Raw genomic sequence first — 21,810 nt, 5'->3', positions numbered from 1 at the left:
GGGCCAATTTTTTAGGGGGAGCCAATTAACTTATTCGTATGTTTTTGGAATGTGGGAGGAAACCAGAGTGTCCGGAGGAAACCCACGCAGACACAGAGAGAACATACAAACTCTTTGCAGATAGTGCCCTGGCTGGGATTCGATCCGGGGACCCAGCGCTGCAAGGCGAGAGAGCTAACCACTACGCCACCGTGCTGCCCATTCTTTAAAGGTCATTATGCTTTTGCGTATCTTTTAGAGCAGAGAGGAAGTTTTGAGTTCAGGTCCGCTTTAATAAGTCACAGTCAAAATCACTAGCTGATTGGCTTTATTTATTGTCAGTGTGAAAGACCAAGCGTAGCCGCAATTACATCAAACTTATCATTTTCACAGTGTCATCCAGAAGTGAAAAGTGATTGCTGATAATGCAATGTCCTCATGTTCGTCTCCACAGCTCCTGATCTGATAAAGGAACCCCAACAGTATTATCTCGCAGCCCCGTCCAAGTGACAAAACCTTTAATATTATTTTCATTCAAGTGTGAATAACAGGGAACAAATGTTCCTAGAAATAAAGCAAAGCCCCTGTCCGCCCTCCCAGTGCAGAGGTACAGCCAGGGGAAGCTTTCAGAGGCAGGCACAGCTCCAGCATTATGAGCTGCTCTTTATCTGGACATCATTCACACACACATCACATGACAGCCTGCTATAGGCTCAGCCATGTCACACAAGACAAAGCCAGACACTCTGATGGATCTGACCGTTACGTGCTGCTGAGTCTCTATGGGGCAAACAGTTGAGGGTGGAATTACCAATGACTGTCTCTTTAAGTTATAATAAAATATACAACTGCAAACTCAGTGGGATCAACTGTACTTATATTATATGAATGGTAATACAAAACATGCATATTCAGAGCCCAGACCAAGATAAAACTCGGGGAAAAAAAGACGAGGACACAGTGGGCTTAATAATGTATGCTTAAAGAGGAAGGGCGTGGTATGGAGTTCACTGTTCCACTAACGCTACATACTCACCAGAAGATGGATCCGGGGACCCACGGTGACGTGACCCGACAAACGAGCGTTCCCCAATCTATCCTCTTACCGTGGGAACAAGAGATGGCACACGATGGGTGCAAACCAGAGTTCAAACGATGACCGCAGCGCTTTGCACGGGAGTCGTTGGTATGAAGGTCATAATCATCGCATGTTCAAAAACATTGCTCGTTTAATCATGCACACATACTCACATCGCGGGAAACGATCGCACTTCACACATAAAATCACCGGTCACAGGACAAACTGCAGGAATTTTCTTGTTAAAGGATACCCGAAGTGACATGTGACTTGATGAGATAGACATGTGTATGTACAGTGCCTAGCACACAAATAGCTATACTGTGTTCCTTTTTTTCTTTCTCTGCCTGAAAGAGTTAAATATCAGGTACATACAGTAAGTGGCTGACTCAGTCCTGACTCACTTTAAAAGATGGGGATAAAATTTAGAGTCAATTTAACACATTTTTAGTAGAACAAAACATAGATCTGTACATTAGTCCTGAAAGTGGGACAGAAAGACAGGGTCCGAAATGAGGGACAGTTGGGAGCTATTGGTGTATTCCCAGAATTATACACAAAGCCCTGCAGGGATCTATTGTAGTGTCCTCCCGGCAAGTTTGATGGGCTGTAGGGTTCCTCCTGTTGCCTGTATACTGTACAAAATCCAATCATCTACCAAGGATCACAAAGGAATATCAGTTCTGGGCCTGTGAGGCCATGAATTACCCATTCTGTGCTTCAAACCATATCAACGGTCTACCTAAATGTGTGTTCACACCTATGCAGGATGTCGCCCATTGGATATCGAGATCGATCCCCTTGGGTGACACCTCTGGGCCGTTCTGCAAAGACACGTGTCAGCTTTGTAGCTGATGACATGCGGTGCTGCTATGTGGGGAGGCTGAGGAGCGACGGAGCGGTGCCTGTATGACGGCGGACAGGGGAGCGGCATGAACAATGGGATTGGCCGTCGATGGGGGTGAGTTGATCCACTAGATTGGGGTCGCGAGCCTCTGATTTACGGCTGAGGCGGTCGTTATTGGCCACCTCAGTCGGCTTTAGTCAGGCATGTGTATAAGCCACAAGATCAGACTCTGCTGCAGCCTACAGGAGGCAATTTATATGCACACCGATGCAGATCTGAGCTTGCACAAAACGGCAAGAGTGTAAAGAATCCTCGCTACAGATACACTGTCACGGTCTGTCTTATTGTGGTAACAGATCATCTTATTGCATAACATTGCCTACATGGTATTTCTCTGTTTACTGCATGATTTCATTTGTTGACTGGACCTGTTGTGTTACACAGTCTGTTACACAGCGTATACAATGGATTTAATTATGTTTGAATGCCTGTCTGAGCTATTACAATAACAAAAAAAAAAAGAAAAAGAAAAGGTCACAGCCATGTCCATGTCATCCATGACAGATACCCACTACCCATGTTCCAGTATCACCACACCAAAAGCTTCCAAATCCTCCCTTTTATTCTTGAAACCTCAGGGTTTCAATATTTAAAGGAATACATTTCTAGAACCTAGAGTCACAGGCAGAGGCAGAACTCCCACTTTCCCAATAGGGGAAAACTGAGCAATTGCCAAGGGCCCCAGAGGTCACAGGTTTATTATCCACTTACTATGACTCGAGAACAATTTTGGAAACAAATGTTTTTAGCAAGTTTAGAATCAGAATAAATTTTATTCACCAAACACGACTGGGTTGTGTCCGGAATTGGATTTGGCACATGCATGACTCCAGCAGTAGATAGGACACACAATGTACAGCACTGTAAGCACAATATAAATAAAATAAAATAAAAAGGGACATACCGGTACCTATATGTAACTATTGGATAAAATTACTTACCAGGACCAATTGGTCCATCTATACTTAGGGCATTTGAATTAGATCACTTGTTGAACCCCACTAGGTATAACTGCTTGGCATATTCTCACTATATCTGCATTAGTATCCTGAGCATCTGGCTTCTAATAATAAAGGCATACTGGTAAGTAAAGGAGCAGCTTGCCATATGAATTCCTGGTGTAAGGGCATTATAGTGTGCGCTCCACTAGAGACAGCGATAGATACAAATGGTTCTATGATTAATAGGGAATAACATTGTTATATACATATGGAAAAAAATATGTTATTCCAGACCTAATTAATATATTTCAAACACCAGAGGGGCTCGTTTCCCCCCCCCCCCCCCCCCCAAACACAAACTCGGGTCCTACAGCATTTTTTAAATTGGTGAAGCGTTTCTGCCTCAATGTTAAGTATAGAAAAGTGGAAAACCGCTCTGAAAAACGCTAGATCAGAGCGATTTTCCAGGCGTTTTTGTTACAGAAGCTGTTCAGTAACAGCTTTAGTGTAACAAAATATAAAATCTGCTACACAAAAACGCTCCAAAAAACTTTAGGCATGTTTAGAAAATTCTCTAAACATGCCTAGAATTGCTCTGAAAAACGGCTTCAAAAACCGCTAGCATTTGCGGATGCCAGGGCACTATCTGCACGGAGGTTGTATGTTCTCCCCGTGTCAGTGTGGGTTTCCTCCGGGCACTCCAGTTTCCGCCCACATCCCAAAAACACACAGATAAGTTAAAGCGGAGCCAAACCAAACATTTTTTTAATTCAGAATATTTAGTTACACCACTCTGACACATACAAAGATAAATAAACACTCCTTCAAGCCTATGAGCATTTCAGTGCATACTTTTCACCCTTCTCTTTTCATTACTAGGGTTTTACAGGTGGCAGCCATTAGCAATTCCTCCTTTGCTGGAGACCATCTACTAAACCAGTTTGCCGGATTCTGTCCCGGCAATATGAAAGGAAGGGAGGGGTTTCTCCAATAAATGTAAAATATTTTATATTTGTCATCATGCAGCCGAAAAAAGGCTGCTATTTATTATTATTATAATTTAGAAAATAGATTTTATATATGAAATCTTGTGTTTTTAATTTGGGTCCACTTTAACTGGCTTAGGCTCAACACACACCATACAATCTTGGTTGTACAGATTTACCAAATCTATGTAGTATAAGGGCCAACAGATTGAAAATACCTTGGATGTTTGATTGGATAAGCTCTTATACTACATGAAAGTGGTAAGATTGAACAACCTAGATTGTATGGTGTGTGTTGAGCCTAACCCTTAAATTGGTCCTAGATTACGGTACATATACTACACAATACCTACATAGACATATGACTATGGTAGGGACAGTTAAGTGACAAGAGAATCTACTGTACAACGCTGCGGAGGATGTTGGCACTATATTAATACTTAAAGCGGATCCGAGATGAAAAACTAAAGGTGGCCATACACTGGTCGATTTGCCATCAGATTCGACCAAAAGATAGATCCCTCTCTGATCGAATCTGATCAGAGAGGGATCGTATGACCACCTAACAGATTGTGAATCGATTTCAGCCTGAAACCGATCACAATCTGTGGAGCTGCTGCCGCCCCCCCGCATACATTACCTGTTCCAGCCGGCACGAGTCCCCTGGTCCACCGCTGTCTACTTCTTCGCCTGGTCCCGGCATCTTCTTCGCATCGTCTCCCGGCTGGCATCTTCTCCCATCACCTTCCGCATCACACATCCGGAGTTCGCGTATAACTTTCTGTCACTCCAGTGACAGCGGAAGTTCAAATAGAGCGCCCTCTATTTGTACTTCCACTGTCACTACAGTGACACAGGAAGTTATACACTGATGCCGTGATGCGGAAGGTGATGGGAGAAGATGCCAGCCGGGAGACGGGAGGTGACAGCGGGGACTCGCGCCGTCGGAGCAGGTAATGTATCGCCGCTGTATTGCGTCGGCCGTTGGGCATTCGAACGCCGCTATCGACGCACTCCCGACCTGAGAAAAATTTTCCGCACGGATGGATTGACGGGAACGATGGATTTCGGACGGAAATCCATCGTTCTGTCAACGGAGTGCGCGGCGATTTCACGGCCGTTTCGATCACTGTGATCGAAACGGCCGTATTTCGGCGGGAAAATCGTTAGGTGTATGGGCCCCATAACTATAACAAGTAACTTGTCTATATATCTTATCTAAACTTTAGATAGTTTACACAGCAAATATAGCTGCAAACAGCTTTAATAGAAAATTATTATTTCCTCCTGTGATACGACAGCAGCCATGTTTGTAAACATTACGCAGAGGCAGGCTTATCTGTATCTTGATCACTAAGCCTGTGAAAAAAAACCTAATCCCTCCTCCTCCCCTCTGCCTCTGAAATCAATGGCTAGTAACACCTCCTCCTCCTCCTGCCCAGACTAAGCTCCCATGAGCCCTTGCTACTGCCAAGGCTCTCTGAAAACCTGTGGGCGTGGTTTATTTAGTTTATAGGGAATTAGAGTATTAAAACAAAAACAAAAAAGTATTTGGCTTGAGGAATGCCCTATAAACAATAGGAAAGGAACACAATTATGCAATGATTAAAAGTTCACCTCGGATCCACTCATGCGTGTTTGTTACGATCGCCGCCGTTCGCCACCGATGCGCCGCTACCCGTCGCGCTACAGGGCCCCCCGAGACCCCGTGCGCAGCCTGGCCAATCCGTGCCAGGCAGCGCTAAGGGGTGGATCGGGACTCCCTCTGACGCCATGACGTCATCCCGATCGTCGCCATGGCGACGGGGAAGCCAAACAGGAAATCCAGTTCTGAACGGGACTTTGTGTTTGCTCTGATCGCCGGAGGCGATCGGAAGGGGTGGGGGGATGCCGCTGCACAGTGGCTATCACGTAGCTAGCGCTAGGCTAGCTACATGATTTAAAAAAAAACAAAATTAAAAAATAGTGCTGCGCAGCCACCATGGTGCAATCAATAGAACGCCAGGGTGGTTAATAATATTAATACTGATGCAGTTGTAGTGTAACCAGTAGAGTTCTAGTGATAAATAAAATGAGTGCAGGGACTCATTAAACAACAGTGCATATTATGCCTTGAAAAAATGACATTGGTAAAGCCTTGCACCCAATCCCCCCCTCACACGTGACTTACAGAAGAATGCATATTATTCCTTGAAAAAAATGTCATTGGTGAAGCCTTGCAACACACACACACACAACTTGCAGATCAGTTAAAACATTTCCTGTAATTTTCAAAACTGCTTCAGATAATTCACATAAGAGATAAAGACAGGTTGGTGTGGGCAGGAGTCCATTACTCCTTGCAATACTGCTAGCAAATGACTGATTGTAGCAGATGAAGCCAGCAGCTGACATACCAGAGACAAAAAATGGGCAAAAAGAGAAACAGGCACATTCTCCATTACAAAGTGATCTGTAATACATTAAGGGCAACTCTAAACAAAAATGCAAGGATTTGAAAACAGAATAGCATAGCACAAATACAAAGATAAAGAACAGAGCACCTTAGTAGATACAATGGAAAAATGGACAATATTGAACTGTGCGCAGTTTCTGTACAATGATACGGAGGACTCCATGGTGGCACAAATGTGAATGGCCCATCTGCTAGGGCCAGATTTGTATTGCATATGTACTAATGATTGCATACTCTACTCATGAGAGGACTGCAAGTCCAATATGCCATAGGGCTGAATAGTGGTGTGAAATACCCATTATAGCGATTATTAAAATCATAAATCAATGTGTCAGGTGTCGGACAATGGTTTTATTCATGATTTTAATAACAGCTATAATAGAATATATTGGAAAACTGCAGTACTATGGAATGAAGATTTTTCAGGTGCAATCTTTATTTAGTATATAATGCGTGTTATGGTCATTATGTATCATACAAAAATGGTGCTGACCAAATTAAATAAACAGAAAGTAGGAAGGTTTACTCGTCTACCTAGGTAAGTGACAGGTTTTATTAACAATAGGCCTCAACATCATGTATGAGTATAGACTCAGCAGTATTACCACATACTGCTAAACACATTGGAGTGGAGTATAAAGCTTGCAGCAGTAGCAAGCTAGTAACATATCTGGAGGGATAACATGCTGTGTACTGATCTCTGTAGGTCGTTTCGACAGAGGTGCTTATACCTGCAGAGATCACTACATACACAGTTACTCCTGTTTTATTGCCTGATGAAGCGGCTTAAATCTAGAGAAACGCATTGCAAATTGTAGAGTTTTAGGATTACAAAACTTTCACTGAATACAGACTATTTACCGTAGGTCTTTTTGGAGAGGTAAGTCCAACACTACCTCCTGTTGTAAACTGTTTTTCATCGTTTTTATTCTGTTCTGGCGCCTCTGTTTATTATCCATACATTACAGGAAGTCCCCGGTTAACTAACGAGATAGGGACTGTAGGTTTGTTCTTAAAGGGACTCCGAGCAGTGCAGAAACTATGGAAAGATGGATATCATTTTAAAGCTCTCTTTCTCCTCTTTCCAATGATATATAAATCGCCGCCCTACGCCTTTTAGTTTTCGCTATTTTCGCGATTGAAATTGCCGCAGGCGCGATTTCGATCGCAAAAATAGAGAAAACTAAAAGGCGCCCTGCGCCTTTTAGTTTTCTCTATTTTCGCGATCGAAATCGTGGCCGCGGCAATTTCAATCGCGAAAATAGCAAAAACTAAAAGGCGTAGGGTGGCGGTTTATAAATGATTGGAAAGAGGAGAAAGAGAGCTTTAAAATGATATCCATCTTTCCATAGTTTCTGCACTGCTCGGAGTCCCTTTAACCTGCATCTGTTCTTAAGTCGAAACACTGTGCCATCTCTGTCCCCTGTACCTCCTCTGTGCCTCCAGTGTCTCCCTCTGTGTCACCTTTGCCTTCTGTAACTGCTTATACAAGTTTAAAAGCCATTTTTTCTTTGATTTTTTTTAAATCGATTTTCTCACAAAGTCCAATTTAAATTTTTTTTTGACTTGTTCCCATGGAAACACAGAATCCATGCCGTTCGGGGGTTGTTCGTAAGTTGGGAACTACCTGTACTCGAAGATGGGTCATGGATATCTGGCCAATTCAATGATAATGATCGAATCTGGCAGAGATCAATGCCGCAACGTGTCCACACAATCGTCATTTCGACAGTTTCTGTCTGAAATCGACCAATTGATTGATTGATTCTCGGTCAGGTGCACAAGGTAGTTCTCCGTCAGGTGGGTGTTTTCCCAACAACGGGCGGACTCCCAGTCGTTTTTTCTTGAATCACCATCGTAATAAATCCTATTGTGTTTGGTCACAAATTTTCTGTTTATTTTTTTTATTTTAAAAAGCCTTACCATCCCATTATGCCATTTACTGTTTCTATATAATGGAATATAGGTTTAATCTTTCTGATTCAGAAATCAGACTGATGAAGGCTTCACTGCCGAAAGCTTACTGCTTTTCTTCTAAGTTAGCCAATAAATGGTATCATCCTGATTCAAAAATTCTTGCTGTTACTGATGGCTAATATGGTACAACACTCTACTGCTATCTTTTCCCTATGCTGGGACTCGTCTATGCATTTTCTGCTCACACTAAAACTGACAGCTGCATTCTGATTGGTTTACACCTACACACTTTTCATCTCTTTTTTTCTATTTATATACACATCGAGCTCAATGTGAAGGATTTAGCTGTAGAGTACATTTAATACAAGGCAGGCTTCTGTTGAGCTCCATCCCAAGTCGCCCATACACAGGTTCCACTGTGTTCATGGCGTTCCGGGCACAAGGATGACCACAAGAGCAAACACTCCAGCGCAAGCTATAACTACAAGCATCCTGATCAGCTATGGGAGGGTCGCAGCCCATCCAGAGTCCCTCCTTTACTTCACCTCTGCAAACCCACTGTAAGCAAATATGGGACTCCCCCCACCCCTTTGCTGCTGAGAGGAGTAACAGAGCGTAGGCAGGGTGCCAGTCAGCACGACCACAGTGTGCATTGACTCTGTTTAATGAAAGCCAGGAAAGAACACATTACACAGTGTTTCTTTGGAGAGCCAGCTAGCCTTCAGTGATTGCAATCAATAAAAACACTCGGCAAGGGGCCCACAGGGGGAGAAAAAGAGAGATACAGACTGAGAGAGAGAGGGAGAGATTTCTGTGCTGTGAGTTTGCCTGCCACTCTCCTCTCTCTCCCTTCCCCCTCCAACAAAAACAAGTGGAACTTTGGAAGTCAGAAGACAAACTGGTCTCCTTTGAAAAGACAGAAAAGCTCTCCGAATTCCCAGCTATCCTGCCCGCCGACCGCCTGTTTCTCCTGCTTGGACCAGAGTTGTGAAGCTTCCAAGCAAGTGCAGCATCCACTACAGGACATGAGAGCACTTCACACAACAGCAGAGGAAACCATGGGATGGGATCCAGTAAAACAATTGCAGGATGGGTAATACTGGCACTCCTGATTCTCCAAGAAGCAAGGTGATACATTGTTATTTATCAGAGGCTGCACTGAGTCACTTCCAATCAGCTGCATGTATTAGAAGACAGCCAGTGAGAGGTAAGCAAGGATGGCTGCTGGTTACAGTGTTTCTCATGCTTGTGTTTACATTCGCTGTGTCACATGTGTTCATTCATATGACAGCATGTTTGGATGCACTCTCATCTCTCTTTTTACATGAGCTCCACTAAATGACCAGTGTGCTGAAAACAGGTATATTGTTTCAGGCAGTTTGTAGGATTTTCTGCTCAACAAGGCAAACTCCCATAGAATACATCACATGAGCAATGAAAACAATGCAACAGTTACCCAGCAGCAGAACATGGATTCAGTTAGTGCAGAGCTAGTCACTGTGCTGGATTTGTAGCACTGCCATTTTGCCTTATTTAAAGTGGACCTGAACTCTTGCACAAAACATGGAGAAATGCACCTTGTATATATTTAGTAGGTTTAGCCTATCTAATTCCCCCTCATCTGTGACTAATCACAACTGTAATTTGATCTCTCAGCTGTGTCAGCTGGCTGCCTCGACAGAGCAGCTAATTTGTAAACACAGTATGTTAATCCAATGCCTGCTTCCATGAAAGCAGGAAGTAGACACACTGCAGATTTATTGCAGGATTTGTATCAGGTGTAACAGAAATGTTTTTCTTTAAAGTTATTATGCTGTTGCTTATCTTTTAGAGCAGAGTGGAAGTTCTGAGTTCAGTTCCGCTTTAAGATAGCAATGGGGACACTTCAAACTGTGATAAGTGAACTACTTATGGGGTTCTGCTAAACGAAGCACATGTTCATACATATTTGTTTTCCGGGAAAATAAATGATCCCGATGCTGTATGACAGCAGGTGTGACTCTTGTAGTAGGCGCTGGAATATATACAATACTGTATATGTCAGTAGTCTGTCGCCACTCTAAAGGTACTTCAGTCTGATCTCAAGTAGACATGTAAAGACTGAACTATGTTTGCCTTATTTCCTATGATATTCTTTGATTATATATATATATATTTTTTTTTTTTTAAAGTCCTGTGTGCATAAACTAGTGACTACAGATAGGGACATGTCTTATCAAGATGTAAAATGAGATATATCTTCAAAGGAACTGGGACCTTCCCAGTTATTACTTGTACTTGGGCCAATGGACTGATCTGTAGTCAGTTGAGAAGAGTTGGCCTTGTCCAAAGATTTGTTTTTCATAAATGGAAAATCTATGTACACAATGATAAGAGCTTTGAACTGTTGGAGGATCACAACTTAAATGCATTATGGGGCCACCAGGTCAGGGGTCAGTTCAGGTGTCCAGAGGTGCCCTCAGGTTTTGGCTTCTCAGGAGACTTCATGAGGACAATATTAAGCATCTGCGAGCTGTCTCTGTATGTCCTGTGACCCTGCATGGGTGGATGGTAAATTTAAGTAAATGTTTTGTGGTTTGCAGGCCAAGAAACATGAGACAGCCGTGATCAATTCCACACAACCAAATGATAGTGGTTACCTTCACTGAAAACTGCATGTCAAGCTAATCAGTTGTCCTAAATACATAAAATCTATGAGTGGAATAAAGCTTCCTCACTGACTGGGAAAATCCAGTATTTGCACAAACTGGGTTGGGACAAAACTCGGCATTTACAGGAAATGCCAGCAAACAGCTTCAGCAACCCAATTTTTTTTTAAATTACAGATTGTTTTCACATTCAAACAATCTATTGGGTAGGGTTGGAATACAATATACAATTTTTTCTACATAAAGTACACTTACCATTCTATTGCCAAACTTTTGACAGGTTTTCCTTTAACAGTTACAAAACATTGAACAGTAATGTAAGTGTCACCTTACCTGATTCATCAAGATCCATGAAAAATAATCTGCAGCGAAAGTACAGTAGATAGCCTGAGTAAAAAATAGCTGAGTAACCAGTCAGATCTCAGCTATTTCATTTAACAAGGCCCTGATGCATTTTTCTACCTTTCATACTGCTGTGTTACTGCTATTTCAGGCAAAAATATGAAACCAAACTATTTCAGTGCCCAGCATCAGTCTGTGTACATAGGTATGTGGCTGTGAAGGGGTTAATTCTTAATTAACTTATTTTGTCCCTATGGTGCATGCTGAAAGAGCAACCCACTGGCTATTCAGAGTTGTGTTTAGCTCTAGTTTCTGGGACTTGGGGGTGGGGAGCAGAGCTGATGGCATGCAGGAACTCTGACTGAAGTTTTGGTGTCACTAGAGTGGGCTTTTAAAGCCCTCCTCTGAGTGGGCAGGAGCAGCGACGCAAATAGGTCCTGCGCTTGTTATTGTAAGACCGGGGAAAGGAGTGCACACAAGATATGAAAAAATGAGAAAAGACAAGAAAAGAGCCAGATTTCTCAGAGACCGCATTCATCTTGAGTGTCTGCCAGATTGTAATTTGTTACACATGCTTACGCTGGAAATACGCTGCAGTGATTTCTTCACTCTGAAATTACATCGCTATGCATACACGATCCACCATGCGTAAATAACTTCAATCACACACACACAGAGAGCATTTAAATAATGCTGACATCTCCTGCTGCTCTTTCCAGAATCTATAGTCTGGTCACTGTCCTGCAAAGAAGCTCACAATCAAATCCACTACCATGTTGGGCATAGTCTTAATCAATGTACACACACTGGTTTAAACACACTGGTTTGTGGTGGACTATAAAGACCGCCTCGGCCGAGAATTGTGAGCGACTCCAGTGTGTGTACAGCAGCCACAAAATGTCTGCTAAAGATCTGGCATGGCAGATCTTTAGCGAACCCTTGACATCTGCGCACCGCCCGTTCACAATGTTCTGTTCCACTTGCGGGAATCCGCTCCGTCCTGCGCCGCTCGTTCATCATCCGCCCCCATCCATAGCTACAGACGTGTTACTAGCCTGGAGGCTGATGACGTGTCTGTACAGGGACAGCACTGCTCTGTCGCCCAAAGGCTCATGTACCAATCCCTGCTGGATCACAGAAATCAGGTAGTGTGTATGGCGTATTTTTGGTGGGATACTAATTGAGGTATCAGTAATTTTGTAGGATGTGGGAGGAAACTCAAACACGGAGAGAATATACAAACTCCATGCATACTGTATCCTGGCCCAGAATCAAGCATCCACACGCACAGTAAACATTTGTAGATACTATACTTCACAATTTCCCTGGGTGTTACAGTATCTGGCACCAAGCCACTTAAAAAAAAATTACCTATGAAGAAGGCCAGTCCTCTCTCCATCTCCTCGGCCAACTGCCATCCCACGCTGAAATTCTGCGCCTTTGGGAGAGTTCCCAAAAGGCTTCAGAAGGACTTATGTTTCCGAACATGGGTGCATCCATACAGAGCATGCGTGAGGGTACATTTCCACTTGTGCGGTGGGAATCACTGTGGGAAAAATTCACATGCAGATACGAATTTCACATGCGGTTGTATGTGAATTTTCATGCGAATTCGCATATTATTTCTCATGGATGACTATGTATGCAAATTTAACCATGGCAGTGCCTGTGTGCTTTTCCATTGTTTCTATGCGAAATCGTATGCGAATTCACATGAAAATTCGTATACCAAAACTGCATGCAAATTTCCTATTAAATACATTGTATGCGAATCGCATAGCGGTATGCAGTATGTGAATTCTGATGGCTCTGCTGTGCATATTTTTTCTGCACAGAAAAACGCTCAGAAATCCTGAGAAGTGGAAACAGTCCCATTCACTTGTATTGTGTATGCGAATCTGCATGCAGATTCACTCTAGTGGAAACGGGCCCTGAGCGTGCACTCGTGCATGCGCAGTACAGTCCTACAAACACAAGAACTCTAGATGGCCGTTCCCATCTAGGATCAGTTCTAATATTTATTGTTCCACCTTATTGTGCTTGAGAAAGGGCTAATGGAAGCCCGAAAAACATACTGGGGCCATCAAACTATTGATTTATTAATCTTGCTGCAACATTTTATCTGCACGTCAAGCTGCTTGAAAAAATTGCTGGACATTTTTTAAATAAATTGTTCACATTTTCAAACTAGGATGGCATAATCTTATGTTATGAGTACCTCCTCAGTACAAACTGCCTTTCTCTCATGGTCAGAATTCAAGTGTACCTGTAGGGGAAAAAGTGCCCAAATGGGTACTTACCTCAATAGAGGGAAACCTCTGGATAACTCACTGGCTTCCCCCGTCCTCCTCCACTGGCCCGTTCCAGAGGTGTCCCCTCCGCAAAATGGCTCGCGTATGTGCAGTAGCACGGACCCAATCAGGTTCAGCTGGTTCTGCTGAAGCCCAAGCAGGTCCGTGCTACTATGCAGACGCAGTGCAGCCACGCTTCAAGAGTCTCAGCACTGGAACAGCCTGATGGAGGAGCTTGGGGGAAGTCTTTAGAGGATCCAGAGGCTTTCCCCTCCCAATTGTTTGCAACCCTACCAGGTCTGCTTTAAGCTGTTCAGAAACTTTTGCTCCAGTTCTCTTCATAAGACTGGACCAGATGAGATAGCTTGTTTCCCATGAGCATCACCGAGTCTTGTCTCCCATCACCCTTTGCCAGTTCACCAGCTATCATTCCTTGGTAAGTATAAGGCCTCTTTCACAGTGCGACATTAAAATTGCACGTTAGAAAATATTCTAACGTTGACTAACGCACAGCAATAGAAAGTCTGTGCAACATTCACAGTGCACACGCTGCGTTGTGTGTAGCGTGTAGCAATATTTAGAAAGAGCTGCATGCTGTGCGTTTAGCAATACATTTGCTGCATTATGCGTGTTGCACATGCTCAGTAAGGTTTTTTTTTTTTTTAATGTAACGCATGCGCCGTTTTCGTTCCATCACTGTGCGACGAAAACGGCGCACCAAACGCATGGCTAAATAATGTCCATGTTATAGTCTTTCAATGCGTTGCATTAGGGGCACGTTATGCGACCTTGACCTCGCATCAAACGCAACGTCTCACTTTGAAAGAGGCCTTAACAACTGCATAGAAATGCATATTGGACATATTCTGTCCCAGTCACCTTACCAACACAATTTAATCCTTGTAAGGTTGTGCCAATTACAATGCATGTTCATTTTTCTTCCTTCCCACACATCACATTTAGTGACTGTCCACTTGCTGTCTATTACATTCCAAATGCTGCTAGTGTTGCTGATTGTTATATATACAAGGAATGATTTGCATAGTCATTCACAAAGCATTTGTAATGTTTAGCTTACATGAAGCTGAATATTTGCAAATAACGTCTGTTTTATCAAGGTTAACATGTATCAAAAGGTTTTTTCCTCCCGTAGTATGGGGGCTTTTTTGTACCCCGATAAAAATCCCAGAACTACTCATATTAGCCCTTCCCACATTATAAGCTTCCAATCCATGTCACCAGTTATTAGTAGAGTGACCTAGTTTGCTAATGAGAACAGATGATATCATAACAAAATAAGATCTATTTGTCACAAGTCATATTTGGGACTTGTATCACATGACTCATTCAGAGCTGGTTTCCAGCATTTCTCGCCGGAACACCATAGGCCTTAACAACTAGGGCATCTCCATAGATATCATAAGTGATCCTACAAACCTGGACCAATCATATTTTTACTTCCATTATCTGGTAAAGATTGCAGCCATCACCTAGATCAAGAACTAGCTTTGTGACTGCAGATACCTTCAGGGTTTTGTTTGTTGTTTTAATATAAACTCAGATTATCCTGATTTACTAAAAAAAGAAAAAATCAGCGTTGGAAGCTGCACGGAGCAGCAATCAGACATCTGCTTAATCTCAAAAAATTGTTGTGGTCCGAGCTTCTGATATGTCCCAAGCTAGAGTGGCAATGCAGGGAGGAGGCTTATTGGCCACACTTGTAAGGGGAAGGGTTGGAGGTAAGTTACACTAGCCAGCCACACTTGTGGACATGGGGTGGGTGGGGGTCATACAGGAGGGGACCCTTGCAGCACTTGCTCTGTGTGTGTGTGTGTGTGTGGGGGGGGGGGATGCTTGTTATGGGGAAGGAGGGCAGCACTAGTATTTGGTCTGCGGGGGGTGGAGGGGGAGCCTGACATTTGCACTGTGGGGCCACATGGTTTGTTGTTACACCTCAGAATATCACAGCTCACCTTAGATTTTCCTCCTTATAGGGAACCATAATTGACATGTGACATGATGAGATAGACATGTGTATGTGCAGTGGCAAGCATACAGATACCTATGATGTGTTCCTTTTCTTTTTTCCTGCCTGAAAGAGTTAATATTCAGCTATGCAACTTTTTCTCCGTTGGGGATCCAGTTGGACTATAGCATTCCTCACGGATAAGGAAATACAGCTATAAAATACTTCCCAGGCAGAGAACTGGGCTTCTGAGAGCAGGGGATAGAAAAAAAAGGTCAATAGTTCAGATATTTGAGCTCTCTGAGACATGGGACAGGTTGTTATTAAGCTGAAATATCAAAAACAATAAATCTACTTTTTAAAGTTTTTAAACATAACATAAAACTGTGAGTTAGCTAAAAGTCATTTTTAGGAGTAGGAGGATAGATACAATTGTTTATCTCGTCAGTTAATTTTCACTTAAAGTGACTCGGAGGCGAATAAAATTTGCCATTTTTACCTTGAATTTTACTTCAGAAGTCTCAGCAGAGGTAAACTGCTGCATCCCCGCCGCAAAATGAGGCTTTAGGCCCCCCAAATCTCCGGTGGGCAATCCGGGCAGCGCTTCCTGAAAGAGGCAGAGCTTTCTGCGGTAGCTCTGCCTCTACTGATGTCAATCGCCACCTCTCCCCGCCCCTCTCACTCTTCCTTCACTGAGAGGGGATGGGATCCGCATGCAAATTGACGTCAGGAGAGGCAGAGCTGCAGCTGAAAGCTCTGCCTCTCAGGGCAGCACAATCCACGACCAAGATGGTCGTGGATGTTTGCCCAGTGATTTGGGGGGTCTAAACCCCTCGTTTGCGGCGGGGACGCGGCGGTTTACCTCTGCTGAGACTTCTAAAGCGAAATACAAGGTAAAAATGGCACATTTTATTCGCTTCAGAGTTTCTTTAAAGAAAAACTCCAGTGAAAATAATGTAATGAAAAAAGTGCTTAATTTTTACAACAATTATTTTTAAATGATTTAGTAAGGCCCGGTTCACACTTGCGGTGGCCCTCCGGAATCGCCGTGCCGGAGCCGCACCGCCTGCAGAACGGACGGAACGGACGCACGGCATAGCAATTAAAGCCTATGCGTCCGTTCACATGGGTCCGTTCTGCAGAACCGGAGCCGGATCCGGGCCGGATCCGGACTCCGGCCTCCGTTCCAACATGCGCTATTTTTTCATCCGGCCCCTCCGGCAGCCGTATCCGGGGCGGAGCCGGACTGCACCATCCGGCCAATACAAACAAATGGGAACCGGAGGCCGCACAACACACTGGCTGAGAAATCCGGATGTTCTACCCCACTTCCTATGCGGATTGTTGCGGCGATATTGGCTGGGGACACATGGGCAAGCATTTTGGAGTGGAGCAGCACGAGCTGGAGGTGTTGGCAGGATGTTGGCAGCATGTCGGAGGTGGAGGTGAGTGCTAAACAGCAGAGGGCCTGATTCCACAGGTCCCCCTTCTGCTGACCTCCCAGACCCCAACATTTTTTTTTTTTTTTTACGTTACTTTGCCAAACGGATCCGGATCGCATCCTGATTACCACCTGATGCAACCTGACCGGATCCGGATCGGATCCGGATCAGAACCGTACGGTTCCGATCCGGATCCGGTCAGGTCATCCGGTCCGTTTGGCAAACAACCGCTAATGTGAACCGGGCCTAAGTGTTTACCCATTGTAAAACCTTTCCTCTCCCTAATTTACATTCTGACAGTTATCACATGGTGATATCTTTACTGCTGGCAGGTGATGTCAGTGGAAGTAGCTCCTGCTTGCTTTTTTTGGCAGTTGGAAACAGCTGTTGTTTCCCACAATATAACAAGGCTTCCGCAGTGTGTTGTCAGCACCATGGTCCTGACATCACGCTGTTGGAGGGATTTCACAGCAATATCAGCCATACAGAGCCCCCAGATGATCCGTTTGAGAAAAGAGAAATATTTCTCATGAGAAAGGGGGTATCAGCTACTGATTGGGATGAAGTTCAAATCCTTGGTTACAGTTTATCTTTAAGGTTCATTAAACTTATGTTATCTTGCAACCTGAACTGAGCTGTTATGGCAATGATGGCAAATCACTGTATATGTTTAGGAGACATATCAAGTTCAAACTAAAGTCCAGGCAAAGAAAAACGAAGGTTAGAAAAACATTATAGTTCCTGATTTAACACTTGCAAACATAACTAGAATTCTCAAGCACAAAATATAAATATTAAATGATAATAATGGTCCACATGTGACCTCACAGATACGAGGACATGTGTCACTGGGAGAAATGTCACTTTGGCACATGGAGCCACCTGGTGATCTTACTATGGGGAGGCCAGGCAGTAAAATGTAGCCTTGGTTTAGACAGTTGTTTACATCCCTGTAGGTCCCTACTCTACCTATGGAATTTGATGTTGACAAAACCACCCCTTGAGAAATGGAAGAAATTCCATAGATGCACAACCATATACATACACATATAGTAATGATAGCCTCTAACGTTATTATTTGTTATATGTTACAGTTACGTATTATTGGAAGACTTTCAGCACTTTCTATATACATTATCCACAAGAGCAATATGTGTCAGTAATCCATAGCAATTACGGTACATAATAACTGCTTTTATCAGTTAGCTCACCGAAAGTTTAAAAACAAAAAAGAATTTTGATTGGATGCCATGAGCTATCACATGGCATAAGGAAAAAGAGAGGCACCTGGTATAAATAAACCTTATTAAAATCTATAAAATATGAAAAAAGAGAGGAGGCCTTCCTTGGGGAAGACACAGTAAGGGCTCAAACTCACTAGAAGCCTTTTGTAAGAGCTAGTGATTAGAAAAAGCTCTTGCTAATGCAATGCTATGGGGGATTTTTATAAAATCACAATGCTCAAGTGGGATCACACCCACCATGGTGTCTGGAAAGTGTAATGGTTAAGGGCTCTGCCTCTGATGTAGAGTCCTGGGTTCAAATCCTGGCTCTTCCTACTCAGTAAGCCAGCACCTATTCAGTAAGGAGTTCATTGGGCAAGACTCCCTAACACTGCTACTGCCTACTGAGTGCGCTCTTGTGGCTGCCTCGCAAGCGCTTTGAGTCCGACAGGAGAAAGGCGCTATACAAAAAAAGGAATTATTATTATTATATCATTACATTAGCAAGAGCTTTTCAAATCACAAAGCGCTCCGAAAAGTGCTCCTTGTGGGTTCGGGGCCTAAGAATGTATAAGAAATATTACACTATGGAAACGCATTTCGCGGGACCAAAAGCCTACTTCCTCAGGCCAACATTCAGCGCCAGCAACAACAATGGCTGAACTTTGAGGCATATAGGGGGGAGGGGGGCACACAGCTCCTTAGCTACGCCACTGCAGGCAAGCACCCAGACAGTGTACAGGAGCAGCTGTCAGGCAGTTGATTTACCACCTACAGCCTTCCGTATGAATGAGGCCTTAGTTGTGTAGATCGAGAGAAGCTCCCCCATCTCAGTACATGTCCATGCTACTTGGGTGACCTCACCAACATCCATAGGAACGCCATACAGCGCTTTCTTCACACAACACTGAATCAATCAGATTTGAAGAATAACATAAAAGTGATTTTTTTACTTTTATCATAAAGGTTATACTACAAAGGATTTTCTACCACTCATTAAAAAAGCTGACTAGCAGCAGGTTACATAACACAGGTCCTAAATATTAAGTAAACATGAGACAGGCGCTAAGTATCCTACTTGCCTGTTTTAAAAAAAAAAAAAAAAAAAAACTGAAAAGAATCCATCTGTGTTTTTCCCTGAGGCCTTCACAAGTTCCACAATTGCATAGCAACACCTGCTGTCCTCTGCACAAGCATGTACACTGTACAAGTTACTGTACATTGGGGGCGACTCATGGATGAGCTCCAGACTCTATTGCATGACTTCATTTTTGTTTATTAGAATGTGGGCTTCCAGCGTGAGAGCATGCAGCCAGCTCATAATGAAACTGGACAGCATGGGGCTTAATGTGCATGGATTATGTGCTGTTTATACAGTTGGCATGTTATCGTATTCACTTTATGCATGAGAAATTTCATATTAAAGACTCTCTGGCATTATAAATTGATTTGTACAAGAGATCGTGTGCCCACTGTACACTGCCAGGGTTTTCAGGGAAGAACAGAACGTGTAAGAGGATTGAGGTAATTTCTAGGGAATGGCAGTCCTGGTAGGGCAATTCGGTGGGTCTTCTCTGTCTGCATATTGGAGCTCCCATGCTCTCACTGCAAATAACAGGAAAATGGATCATCCTTAGAGGACACCCGAGGTGACAGGATGAGATAGACATGTGTACGTACAGTGCCGAGCACACAAATAACTGTGCTATATTCCCTTTTTTTACTTTCTTTGCCTGAAAGGGATAAAATCAGGTATGCAAGTGACAGTTTCAGTTCGGATCGGAACCAAGTTGGACTATAGCATAACCCTCACTGAAATTACAGCCATAAAACACTTTCCTGGCAGAAAATGACTTCTGAAAGAAAAAAAAAAGAGATAAAAGGGGCAATAGATCATAGATTTTAGCTCTGGCATACCTTAACCTTCCTGGCGGTAACCTCCGCGCAGGAGGTTTTCTCAGGCCCTGCTGGGCCGATTTACTTAATTTTTTTTTGCTGGACGCAGCTAGCACTTTGCTAGCTGCGTCAGCACACCGATCGCCGCCACCCCGCGCTCGATCGCCGCTATCCTTTGCGGCGCACGGCCCCCCCCCCCAGACCCCGTGCGCTGCCTGGCCAATCAGTGCCAGGCAGCGCCGAGGGGTGGATCGGGACTCCCAATGACGTCAAGACGTCGCTGATGTCATCCCGCCCCGTCGCCATGGCGACGGGGGAAGCCCTCCGAAGGCTCGCTACATGATTATAAAAAAAAAAAACAAAGAAAACTGCTGCGCTGCCTCCTGGCGGAATTTTTTATACCGCCAGGAGGGTTAATGCATGTGTCACTGAAAATGAACAGTAAAAATTAGATTTAAATATAAAATAAAACTGTGGGATGACTAAAAAAAAGTAATTTTTAGAAGGAGGAGGATAGATACTATTGTTTGTCATCATTTTTTTTTCCCCCCTTCGGACGTCCTTTAAAATGATCCTGAGGAAAGTCACGTGGGCAACTCTACTACTGCAAGAAGTCTTGATGAGCTAATATACTTACCTTATCAGCAAATGAGAGTTTTTACAATTTGTATCACAGCAAAAGTCCTAACACAAGTCTTTTATTATAATTATTACTGTATTTATTATATTTATAAAGTACCAACACATTACACAGTGCTGGACAATAAATACATACAATGATACACGGCTGACAGATGTAACAAGGTTATACAACATAGGACAGAGATGTACAAGGCAAACGGTACAAGATACATGATCATGCGATTTGGGGCTGGTTAGGTAGGTCCAGTAATACAAGTACTGGGTGGCAATTGGACACAAGCACATGATCATTTAACAGTGTTCCCCAACCCTTTCCTCAAGGCTCACCAACAGTGCAGGTTTTGTAGAAATCCACAGAGGTAGTTAAGCAGCTCTGCTGAGACACTAATTACCCCATCTGTGATTGCGTGTGGTTTTCTGCAAAACATGTACTGTTGGTGGGCCTTGAGAATAAGGTTGAGGAACACTGAGTAGAATGCACTAGAGAAGGGAGGACCCTGCAAAAGACTTACAATCGAAGTCTACTGATACTAGTTACCAGTTTACTGTTACTAGTGCTAGTCACAGCAGCTAGCAAAATTAATGACATTGGCCTCGATTCATAAAAGTGCTGTCGGTAAGGTAAAGTCGAGCGGGAAAACACCGCTGTCGGCATTTCAGCCTTCTGTGTGGTCATTCATAAAAATGTTTCTATTTGTTATAGGAGTGCGGAGATATTCCGCTGTAGGCTGGCGTTAGGCTGTCGGTAGGCATGCGGAAACAGGAGAAGCAGGCGGAGTCCCTCTGCGCGGTGTTCTCTCTGCTGCTGCTTGGGAGGTCTGTCCCATTCACTGCAATGTATTCCGCACGCTTCTCGCCACATCAGAGGTAGTGGTAATCCCCGTGTGCATACCGCTTCCTCTAATCTTTATGAATTGACATTTGTTACTTTTCTTAAGATAATAATCGCGCAAGGCGGTGATTTATCACTCTGCTCGCGAATGTCGGCTTTTCATGCGGAAAAAGCCTTTATGAATACAAATTTTGCTATGTGGTCGGTAAAGTGAGCTGTTTTCAGCATTTCCGCGGGAATGCTTTATGAATCGAGGCCTTTATGT

General features: G+C 43.5%; 2 protein-coding genes across 6 annotated transcripts in view; one reads left to right on the top strand and one right to left on the bottom strand.

The window, feature by feature from the left end:
• C7H7orf50 (chromosome 7 C7orf50 homolog) overlaps positions 1 to 21,810 on the bottom strand; it is a 553,489-nt gene that overhangs the window by 138,153 nt on the left and 393,526 nt on the right. The window lies entirely within an intron of this gene.
• The window catches only part of GPR146 (G protein-coupled receptor 146), a 144,683-nt gene that overhangs the window by 16,651 nt on the left and 106,222 nt on the right, over positions 1 to 21,810 (top strand). For 2 of the 3 annotated variants that reach the window (XM_068244518.1, XM_068244515.1), the window contains exon 1: positions 8,858 to 9,470. The exons of the other annotated variant lie outside the window; for it this stretch is intronic. The gene's annotated coding sequence lies outside the window, so the exon portion shown is untranslated. Of the gene's footprint in view, positions 1 to 8,857; positions 9,471 to 21,810 lie in introns of those variants that run through there. 3 annotated transcript variants of the gene reach the window in all.

This window comes from Hyperolius riggenbachi, chromosome 7 (genome assembly GCF_040937935.1).
Source record: "Hyperolius riggenbachi isolate aHypRig1 chromosome 7, aHypRig1.pri, whole genome shotgun sequence".
NCBI classification, from domain to species: Eukaryota; Metazoa; Chordata; class Amphibia; order Anura; family Hyperoliidae; genus Hyperolius; species Hyperolius riggenbachi.
Note: the sequence above shows the minus strand (reverse complement) of the source record. Positions and strands in the feature narration are given on the sequence as shown.